Source organism: Tamandua tetradactyla, chromosome 4 (genome assembly GCF_023851605.1).
Source record: "Tamandua tetradactyla isolate mTamTet1 chromosome 4, mTamTet1.pri, whole genome shotgun sequence".
Classification (NCBI taxonomy): domain Eukaryota; kingdom Metazoa; phylum Chordata; class Mammalia; order Pilosa; family Myrmecophagidae; genus Tamandua; species Tamandua tetradactyla.
Window position 1 is genome coordinate 151,812,187 of NC_135330.1, and position 12,225 is coordinate 151,824,411.

General features: G+C 34.2%; 1 long non-coding RNA gene across 1 annotated transcript in view; it reads left to right on the top strand.

The window, feature by feature from the left end:
• The first annotated feature begins 6,436 nt into the window (after window positions 1–6,436).
• The window catches only part of LOC143679441 (uncharacterized), a 34,709-nt gene continuing 28,920 nt past the window's right edge, over window positions 6,437–12,225 (top strand). Inside the window, exon 1 of the long non-coding RNA XR_013173768.1 lies at window positions 6,437–6,503. This is a non-coding gene — a long non-coding RNA (uncharacterized LOC143679441). The remainder of the gene's footprint in view (window positions 6,504–12,225) is intronic.

Below are 12,225 nucleotides of genomic sequence, written 5' to 3' on the forward strand. Positions count from 1 at the left end.
AGTTTCTTTTCACTTTGGAAAGCTCTGTGAATATTAGAGAAGTTAGTCTTTGGCTCAAAATATGAATTGAACGTATTTCTCTTCATTTTGTCATTTGCATTTTAACTTTAATTATTATTATTTGACCTTACAGAATGTTGTTTTGTATCAAACTCTCTTTAAGGATTATGTGACTTATCTTATATTTTAAAATACATTCCCTTTGTAAAGTGTATTAAATATGTTGCTAGTTATTTATGCTTTTATTTTTACTTAAAAGTTTCATTGTCATCTATATATACATACTAGTGGAAAATGAAGATGAATTCACTAATGAATTGTACCAAATATTTTCAAAAAAGTAATTCTAATTTAGCCTATAACCTTCCTGAAAATGGAAGGGGAAAGAAAGCTTCCTGTGTTGCTTTTTAAGATGAACATTCTTTGATACTCATACAAGACAAAGACACTGCAAGAAATAACATAAGTTAAAATCTCTTGAACATAGAACATCTCTAAGTATTAGCAAATAAAATGCAGCAAAATTTTTAAATGATACTATATCATGACTAAGTATGGTTTATTACAGGAATTCAAAGTTGGTTTGACATTCAAAATTGATCACATTAACTCAATTAAATTGCTCTCACATGTTTTTCGCTTACAAGTTCATTTGTCACCTGTATCTCCTTATAATGGAGTTTATGTTACTTTCATTCCTTATTTTGTCTTGCATATTTTGGGACAGTTTTCCATAAATTAAGAAGGAACTCCTACTTTATGCAATCATATTTGATCTATTTATATTGAATTTGAAAAAAATTGTTACATATCACAAACTCTCCATTCTGTCTGACAGAGTTAATTAGACACCAGCATGGTCAATTGTACTATTCTAGGTTTCATTTTCTTTCCTATATTTCTTCAGTATTATTTATACATAAATATTCATATACAGATACCTTCTCTGATTTTCTCCTGAAGTCATCTTGATGGTTATGTTGTATTTAAGGCATTGTTCTAATTGGCTAGCTGCCGGAATGCAACACACCAGAGACGGATTGGCTTTTAATAAAAGGGGATTTATTTTGTTGGTTCTTCAGAGGAAAGGCAGCTAACTTTCCACTGAGGTTCTTTCTTACGTGGAAGGCATAGGATGGTCTCTGCTGGTCTTTCCAGGCCCCTGGGCTCCAACAACTTTCCCCGGGGTGACTTCTTTCTGCATCTCCAAAGGCCTGGGCAGAGTTGCAAGTGCTGAGATGAGAAATGCCGAGCTGCTAGACTATGCTACATTGTGCTCTCTCATTTAAGCACCAGCCAATTAAGTCAAACATCACTCATTGCAGCAGACACGCCTCCTCGCTGACTGCAGACATAACTGGCAACAGATGAGGTTCAGGTACCGTTGGCTTATGTTCGCAGCAACAGGATTAGGTATCCTCACCTGGCCAAGTTGACAACTGAATCTAACTAACACAGGCATGTATACAAGAGGCAGGTTCTTCTTCTGCGAATGAGCATAAGGCATTGGGTAAGTGATTCTTTGTGCTCTACTTTCTCCTTCTGCAGCTGCAACATGGGTGTGGTGGTGGATGACATTTGAAAAGGATTTATTCTAAGGGTTCAATAGATTCAGTGCTAAATAAACCTCAGTTATTCATGGTTTTCTATGATAAATAAGATTAATAGTAAGGAAGGAGTGTGACACTGAAATAGGAAAGATATAGATATTTGAGTCAATATTGATAAGGCAGAGAAATTAGTAAACACAAATTTATGGGAAATTCTATTACAAGGTGTTATGGACTTAATTTTGTACTGCTGTTTGGACATGTTCATGATCTTGAACCTCATTCTGAAGAGTATGAACCCACGGTAAATAAGATCTCTTCAAGATTACCTTGAGGATCTCTTGACTTTGAACTTCTCCTAACTTCAAAACCATAAACCAATAAATTCCTGTTGTTTAAACCAACTTATTGCATTGCATTTGTCTTAGCTGTTAGGAAACTAAAATGTAAAGGGAGAAATTTTCTCTAAATCTATGTCAGAAGAAAGTTTTGTCTGCCTTAAATCTTTTTATTGATTACCCCCAGGGCAGCAGACTCACAAGGTAAAGCTTATTAACCTCAGAACAGATCCTACCACCCCATGTTTCCTGTGTCTCCACCCATATAAGTTTTCCAGGGCTGCCACAACAAATATCACAACCGAGTTGGCTTAAACAAAAGGAATTAATTGGATCACAGTTTTGGAGACAAGAAGTACAAAATTAAAGTGTCTGCAGGGTCACACTTTCTCCAATGTCTGCAGCATTCTGGTGGTGGCTTGCTGGCAATCAATCTTTGCCTCATTCACATTGTCATCTGTCTCTTCCTGATAGTCAAATTTCCTTTGCTTAAAAGAACTCCAGTCATAATGAGTTAAGTCCATTCTGATTCAGTTGGTCTCAACTTAACTAATAATATCTTCAAATTGCCTATTTACACATGGGTCACATCCATAGGACTGGGGATTAGGATGTGGACATGTTTGTATGGGGAACATAATTCAATCCACAACAGATACCAACACAGTCCAGATGGAAATTACAAGATGCTATCATGGAATTAATAAAATATACACTGAAAGAATTTCAAACTCTCATGAAACAGTATCAGCAGAAGCATATATGGGATTATATGCTAAAGGTTTTTAACAATGGAGGAGATATACAACATTCAATAGGAGTACTTTATAAATATAGAACTGCTTAATAGGAATTAAATTTTTAATATGTTGGCTGAAGTCCAGAGTAATAGTTTTAATAATATACTAAAGATAAATAAGTCTAGAATTGATCATCTACAGTGAATGAAGTCAAAATATCTTCTTTTCCTGGCACACAACATAGGAAGGTATATAAAAGAATTGATCATTTTGGAATGGATCTATTCTGTAGAAGTTGCTTAACCTTCCCCTAAAAATGCTCTTGAGAAAGTCTTTCACAAAATCAATTAGTGAATTGATGACAGGAATATATTTCAGAGATGATTATAAGGATATTGAAAGAGAAATGGATTATTCATTATTAGTAGAAATAGTAGGAGCCAAATTGTAATGAATAATTCTCCAAAGTAAGATGTGTACAATTACTACAATATGACTAAGGAACAGAATGATAATTACAGACTTCTGTACTATAAGGATCTGTGGCAATGGATCCTTAAAAATGAAATCGATGGTCAGTTTACCATGGTACTGCTTGACATTATTTAGCAGAAATTTGTATATCTGCTAAACAAAAACCTATTCTAAATCATCATAGATTGGCTCAATGATTTAATAAGTTTCTAGACTTAAGCCCATTCAAAATGCACTTAGAAAGAGGCCAGGTTATCTAGAGAAACATTCTTGCAAATTGGTCACAGTGATATACTATGAATCTTTCCCTTAAGCATTTCTCAGGAAGATTTGCATCTAATTAACAATATAAATTTCACTGAGAAAGCAAAATATTAAGACATCCCAAGATTTTTTATATAGTAACTGAACAGATACTAATCCTTGATGACATGCAATTCCTCCATGGGCCTGCCCACAGAAAGAGTGGGGATTTATGTAAATCAATTCCTAAATTGAATATTTCCCTGTTCTATCTCATTAATTAATAAAATTAATTAATAATTAATCAAATTAATCATTTTAATATGTTGAGACCATGTATCTAGCCTGTAATTATTTATCTTCTCCAAGCATGTATAGTAGAAACAAAAAATATTGTTAGTAATCATTTTCCCTACATTGAGTCCCTAATTTGCACAGCAAAAATTCATATGGGCACAAGGACAAAATGGGACCTTTGAAACCATCCACCTTCAAATTCCATCAAGACAGGAAATTCAGAGCAGTACCAGATCCATTTAGAATTTCCAATAATTACTGCTATCAGGAAAGACTTTTAACAAGCAGGGGTTGGTGATTCCTATACATTTATTTCCCTTTTAAGTGACCTGACTGAGCAATGTGAAGTCAGATGCTGCATATATACTGACAATAGATTCCCAAAGCCTTAATTAGGTGGTAATATCAAATTCAGCTGCACTTGTAATTGTGATTCCTTCACCGGAGCAAAGCAACACAATCTACTGCAGTGGTATGCAGCTATTTACATGGTTAAAATAAGTTCATCCCCAATGGTAAGTAAAATCAAAAGCAGATTATTTTGACTTTCAGGGTAAAGTGTATAGTTGTACTGTCTTGCCTCAGGGCTATGGAAACTCTTATGTTGTCTGTTTTAGTTTGTTAAAACTTCTAGAATGTAATATACCAGAAATGAAATGGTTTTTAAAAAGGGAGTTTATTAATTTGCAAGTTTATAGTTCTAAGGCCATAAAAATGTCCAAATAAGGCATCAGTAAGAAGTTACCTTCACTCAAGAAAGGCTGATACCATCCAGAATATCTCTGTCATCTGGGAAGGCACATGGCTGGTGTCTGCTGGGGTCTCTGCCATCTGGACACCTCTCTCAGCTGGGAAGGCACATGGCGACATCTGCTAGCTTTTTATCTTCATTTCATAAGGTTTCCCTGGGGCATTTTCCTTCCTCATCTCCAAAGTTCTCTGGCTATGTAGACTCTGTTTGGACCCTGAGGCTTTTTCCAAATGAGTTGCCTCTTAAAGGGCTCCAAAAAGCAGCCCCACCTGGAATAGGTGGAAATGCATTACAATGGAAACCATCTAATTAAGAGTTACCACCCAGGGCAATGGTGGCTCAGTGGCAGAGTTCTCGCCTGTCTTGCGGGAAACCTGAGTTCGATTCCCGGGGCCTGCCCATGTAATTGAAAGAAAAAGAAGTTACTACCCAATTGTGTCACATCTCCATGGAAATAATAAAAAAGAACTCATCCAGCAATATTGAATGAGGATTAAAGAACACAGATTTTCTGGGGTACATGGCAGTTTCAAACTGGCACATTGCCATTATGTCTTTGAGGAATCTGACCATCTTGATATCTCATAGAACACCAAGCTCAGTTACAACTGACAACATTTTACTAGTAGGAATTAGTAAACAAGAAGAAAAACACGTTAAATGTCTTACTAAGTGCAACAACCGAGCTCATGGATGGTTTGGATGGGGGCAGCCTAAAGACCAAAGGACATGCCAGGAATTGGAGTTAGACGTGGATTTTATTAGGACTATGAGCAGGAGAATATCTCCCATGCCAGCCATGGAAAATGAAGCTCAATGATCCACAAGAGGGGTGGAAAGCACTAATGCTTATAAGGCTTTAGGACAAGGACATGAGAACAAAGTTTCAGTAGGGTCTCATGACACAGGGGTTTAGAGGTTTGTTATCAACAGTGATTAAGGGATGGAGTTTCAATGCTTTGTTTGCAAATATGTATAGATAATTTTTGTACATTCTTTCTCCCCTGAGAAGTCTAATGACCTTTAATGTTGTCCTGGTCATGTAGGCAGCAGCGTATAATGACTTGCTCTCAGTATGGAGGGGAATCCTGGGCCCTGGAGCCCCACAGTAAGATGTGTGTCATCAGAAAGTGTGGAAAATATCCCATGAAGTTTAAAAATCTGCCACATTGGTGAACTTTACAGGATTCCAGTGATCTGAGAAATATCCTGTTACCCCACTTAGAGTGAAAGACATATAGTGTTGTTATAGTCATTTAGATGAACTGTTACAAGACAAGGCCTCACTGAAACAAGTATGAAAGTATGCTAAATATATGAATAAATACTCTTAAGATGTTGGATAAGAATCAATAAATGACCATAGTCATGGAGAGCAGGGAAACACACGAGTGAACCCATGATTGCCTTGATTTTATGCCTGAAAACAGATTCTAGATTATGATATAGGATGTGGAAAGGAATAAGAGAACAGAATTATTACTGGGGCTAGAAGTCAGAGTTTGGACTACTGAAGTAACACTGTTTTTTGGAATGGGGGCTGGGAACGGAGAAGGATCTCAAGATATTTCCATCAGGTACACTTCAACATTTTAGTAAACACAAAGTGTGCCTGCTCAGAGTGAAACCAAGTAAGTATAAGAACAATTACTATGAAGTTGTGAGGTAAACAGATTTTCTTGAGGTTGTATAATTATTGAGAAGCATACTAGTTTCAACTAAGCATAGTATATAAGTAATCAATCGAGGACCCAAGAAAATCTCATTTTGTGGATCATTCTAATCATAGAATAACGGCTACTCAGACCTGAGTAAACATTGTTTAAAAACAAAGCCTCAAAATGCCATCCTGACAAAAAGGGGGAAAAAAGTGTAACAAGGTATCAGTGGCTGAGGGTGTTCAAACAGAGTCAAGAGGCTACTCTGAAGGTCACCTTTATGTAAGCTTCTGTTAAACATTGCTACCTACCATAACTTGCCAAATTCCAACCAAAACCATTCTAGCCAATTGTAAAGAACACCTAGGACAATATATAAGATTCTACAAAGGTTCCATGGACTAGAGTAACTTTCCAGAAGCCTACAACCTCCAGATGGGTTCCTCGACCAGGTAAGTCCTGAAACCTAGAGGGTCCAGCCTCTCCAGAACATCGACTAGTTCTATCTCCCTACCCCATATTATTGGCAGCTCCTCCCTACATGAAAAAAGTTAGACTGGGCATAGCCCAAATACCCTAAAGAGTGGAAGAAAGATCAAAAGTGATGGTAGAATTGTACAGAGAAGGTAGGGTTTAACAAACAAGTATGATTGCTGAATCATTATATTGATATTTCTTTTAGCTTCCAGTATCTTAGAGTAGCTAGAAGTAAAAGCCTAAAATTTTGGAATTCTTAACCCATACCAAACCCTGAAATTTGTTCTACAACTAACTGTCGTGATGTGCTTTGAGATTTATTGCTTTTTTGAATATATGTTATCACACACACATAAAAATGTTGATTGTGCTGATAAAAAAAAAAATTATTCTTTCTAGCCTCCAATGTTCTGGAGAAGCCAAAAGGGAAAAATCTGAGATGATGGTATTGTAACCCATCACAAACTCTGACATCTGTCCTGTAACTACTTGTTGAAGAAGTCTTTGAAAACTCTTGCTTTTTTCATTCTTTGCCATATATATATATATATATGTTTTATAATACAATCTTTAAAAAGCTAAAAATAAAAAAGCCTCAAACGCATCAAGGTGATCCACCATCCACCGTTAAGTGAAACAACTTATGCACACACATATGCATATAAAAAAAAAAAAGAAAGACAGGAAAAAGAATCTCAGTACATGCTAAAGGAATTCAGCAGAATCTAGATACACAGTAAGACAGAATCACAGAATGAATAAAATGTGACTCAGCATTAAGATAAAAGAAAAACAAAACAATAATCAAAGCAGACCCAGATATGATGGAACTACTGAAGTAGCAATGATTATAAACTAGACTATTAATAAGACATGAAAGTGTGAAAAAGATATTTTCAGTCAGTAAAAACTTTGTTAATAAATCATGTGCAGGCGTTCACTGCCACACAAAACGTTAAATAAGATTCCTTAGGCTGAAAAACATGATAAAGAAGGAAACTTTTTGTATAAAGTAAAGATGACTAAAAAAAGGGTAAATTTGTGAGTAATTATGAGCTTTTATACTCATTTTTTACATTTAAAAACAATTATTTAAAGCATAAATACTAACAATGGATTGTGGAATTCATGCCATATATATAAAGGAATCATATGACAACAATTTTCCATAGAAATATGAAGGAATTGGCTTCTCAAATTACATTTGAAATGGTATAAAATATTCATGAAAGATGGGATGAGTAAAGGATGCATATTTTAATTTATTGTGCCACCAATAAAAAATAATAAACCAAAGCAGTGTATCTAAAAAACCAATAGAAGTAGAATATAATACATAATCAATCTACTTACAAGAAGTTCAGAGAAAAAAATAAACAAAAGACAAATGGGAAAAGCTAAATCAAGTAGCAAGATAGAAGAATTAATCCCAACAATACTGATAATAATTTCCAGTAACACTGATAATTGTGTTTAATTTAAATAAACTAAGTAATTTAATTAAAATGAGTGATTAAGTGTTGAGGCTGTACTTCCCCTTATGTAGAAAGAGAGACTATACTTGCTGGAACTCTTTGGATTTTGGAGAAAATACTCACCATGTTTGGACTACTTTTTCTGATACCTCCACTAGTTTATTTAACAGCTTTCACTGTTGAGTATGATCTGCCTAAAAAAATAAATAAATAAAAAGAAAAGGGTCTGAAGAAAGTACAGGTCATGGTGCAAGATATTCTACCATTTGTTCTTTAGAAAGTAGCACACTTTATGACATAAAAGTGTCTGGGAGAAAAATGGGTGTTATGGAACTTCTGGCAAACCTCAAGTGAATAATTACACTGAAGGTCTTTATTTAGGCCATACCCTTTTCTGCTAGGATAATTAGTATCCATTTGACAAGTAGCTCCTGGAACTTTTGCTTCTGGACATAGCAAAATAACTGATATTGGTCTTTCTGTGCCACTGAAAAAAATAAAAGAAATTGGACAAAATATATGGGAAAATGTTTTCAGACACTGAGTATGGAGCAGAAAAAAACTGCTTCTTAAAGAAGAGAAACAAATAAAATAAGTCACAAAAACAGCCCAGTTTCCTTGCTAGGAACATTCCCTGCTATGCCTGAGGGAAGTGAAGCTTAAGTGAAATATGGTTTTGTTGAAATGAAGAGGAAAACACTGAAGTTGTATTTGGCTGAAGCAGCTAGAATTTGCTGGTCATGTTACAAGAGAAGGAGAAGCTGTCCAGATTAGGAGGAGAGCATGGACTGAAACTGAATGGGGATTCACATAATTCTATAGTCTAAGGTTAGAACATCTTTAACCAAAAATTGGAATGTGTAGCCACACAATAGGACTCTGCAAGTCCTACAAAATATAAAAAAATCTGATGTAGTGCTGACGACTAAATGATAATAAGAGGTTCAACAGTGCTGGCACATTCTGTGATGTGGTACATCCTGACTAGAGAGATATCAATGAGTTTCAGGAATTTACGTGAGACCACAGGCTAAGCAATCACAAAAGCAAGGAGTAGTGTGTCACACCCTAGATCAGAAGACACAAACCATGGCCTCCAGTCATCCTGCTAGTCATTGTTTGTGTAAACAGATACCTATATTTTGGATCAAAACCACAACCATTCATCTAAGGCTGCTTTCATGCTACAACAACAAAGTTGAGTAATATGTAACCTAAAATATTTACTATCTGACCTTTACAGAAAAAGAGTAACAGCCTCTAAGAATATAACCCTTTTACAGTAAGGCCATACTATAGTACTAGGTTCAACATTGAAATAGAGCCACCTTAACAAAGATTAAAACCAAACCTGACAATGCCAAAGAGATTCTGCACTAAATATTTAATAATTAGTTGTACTATTATAATTAATAATTTGTTGTATCTTCTACCTGCAAAAATAAAACCAATATCAACTTAAATATGATGTTAATATCCAGATACCTACTGCATATCAATCATGCTGTCTAACAGGCAATAAAAAATTATAAAAAGCAGGAAAATAAAATTAACAATCAAGAGGTAGATATTAAGTGATAGAAACAAACTCTGAGATAGCCAACTGTGTGCATTAGCAAATAATAAATGAGAAGTAGATGTTATTAGAAACTATTAGAAAACAGTTTCTAAGATTTAAGAAGATGTCACAATTAGTAACCAGATGTGAAATTTTAGCAGCAAAATGGAAATGATGTCAAGCTAAAATAATATAATATAATATAATACCTAAAATGAAGAATATCACTGAAAGGACTTAACAGCAGCTAGATAACTGCAGAAAAAGGTCATGAATCAAAGATAGAACAATAAAAACTTTCCAACGTGAAAAGTATAGAGGGAAAAACCTGACAACTGTGAAGTACCCTCACAGTACCCTGCAGGAGAAGATGAAGTTTTCTAATATGTACACAATTTGGATTCCAGAATAAAAGGACAATGTGATAGGAGCATTAAAAATATTTGGCAAAAAGACACTGATTTTTTCCCCACATGTGATGAAAATCACCAATTTACATATTATATTGGTCAATAAACACAAACAAGGTAAATATAAAAAGACTCATACTTAGGCCCATTATAGTCCAATTAATCCAAAGATAAGAATAAAATCTTAAAATAGTCACAGGAAATGTGGTTAGGTTTTTAATAATCATCTTTGATATTTTTTCTGCATGTATACAAGAGATTTTTGCACCTGGGAGAGATTATTATTAGATAATAATAATAATAATTGTGCTAGTTCCCATACCCCAACTCTTAAGGCTCAAGCAGTAATGCAGTAAATAAAAGACACTCCAATAAAGGGCACAGCTGTCCAACTGAATAAAATGCCAGTACTGACATTTGATGTCTTAAAGACAAAAATATATTGATAAGCTAAAATAAAATGATAGAAAAGCATATATCATCAAAAAAAGTAAAAAGAAGAAAGTTTTATGTTTTATTATTAGACAAATTAGACACTAAGAGTATTACCAGAGACAAAGAAGAACACTTCATGACGATAAAAGATTAAATTCCTTGGGAAAACACAACAGACTAAAATATGTATGCATATAATATCAGAGCCCAAAAATTGGTGAGAAATCCATAATCATATATAAATAAATTTTTAAATTCAATTTTAATAATTTTTATTAGAGATGTAGGTTAATAGAAAAATCTTGCAGAAAATACAGAGCTCCTACATACACTCCCTCAAATACACATTTTCCCAACTAACACATAGCATTAGTGCTGTATTTTTGTTACAACTGATGAAAGAATATTATCATAATTGTATTATTACCTATGGTCCATGGTTTAAATTAGGGTTCACTGTGTTGTGTAGTTGTTTGACTGCTTGTCGCTAAGTTTTAAAATTTCTTTAAACATTCTGGATATTAAATCCTAATCAGATAAGTGGCTTCCAAGGATTTTCCAACCGTTCTCTAGGGTGTCTTTTCTCATGATGAAGCACTCTGACAGAAAAAATTCTTAATTTTGATGAAGTTCTGTTTCTCTATGTTTTCTCTTGTTGCTCATGCTTTTGTTGTAAAGCAATGATTTATGAGCATTTAGATATCCAATTTTCCCAGCACTGTTGGTTGAAGACTATTCTTTCCCAACTGAGTGAATTTTGTAGTGTTTGAATTTTGATTGAAGTTGCTTTGAATCTGTAAAAACACTGATATTTTTGACATCAGTTGATATTTAAAACCTCCAATCCATTAACACAGAATGTCGTTCCACTTATTTAGATCTTCTTTGATTACTTTAAGAATGATTTACAGTTTTCTGTGTAAAAGCCCTTCACATTCTTGGTCAAATTTATTCATAAATATTTGATTATTTGTGTTGCTATTTTAAATGGATTTTTTTCTTCTTAATTGCTTTTTCAGAGTGTTCATTATTAGTGTAATGAAGTGCTATCGATTTCTGCATGTTAACCTTGCATTCTTCCACTTTGTGGAATTTGTTTATCAGATCTCGTATCTTTGTTGTGCATTTTCCAGGAAATTCAGTATATAGAATTATGTTTTACTTCTTCCTTTCCATTTTGGATGTCTTTTATTTCTTTTTCTAGACTAATTGCTCTCACTAGAACATCCAGTACAATGTTAAATGACAGTGGTGACAGTGGGCATCCTTGTCATGTTCCTGATCTTAGGGGAAAAACCCAACGTTTCAACATTGGATACAATATTAACTGTGTTAACTGTGTGCTTTTTGTATAAAATCTTTATCATTTGATAACGTTTTCATCTATTCCTAATTTTTGAAGTGTTTTTAGCAAGAAGAAATGCTAGGATTTGTGAAATGCTTTTTCTGCATCCATTGAGATGATCACATTTTTTTTCCTTTATTCTGTAAATGTGGTGTATTACATTAATTGATTTTCTTACATGAACCACCCTTGCATACCTTGGAAAAATTACACTTGATAATGGTATATAATTATTTTCATGTGCTGTTGGATTCAGTTTGCTAGCATTTTGTTGACGATTTTTGCATTTATATTAATAAAGGACAAAAATCTATCATTTTCTTTTCTGCGATATTGCCATCTGGCTTTCTTATTAGGATGATGTTGGCCTCATAGAATGAGTTATGAAGCATTCTTTCCTTTGCAAACTTTCAGAAGCAGAATTGGTACTAATTCTTGGAGCATTTAGCCAGATTCACCAGTGAAGCCATTCCA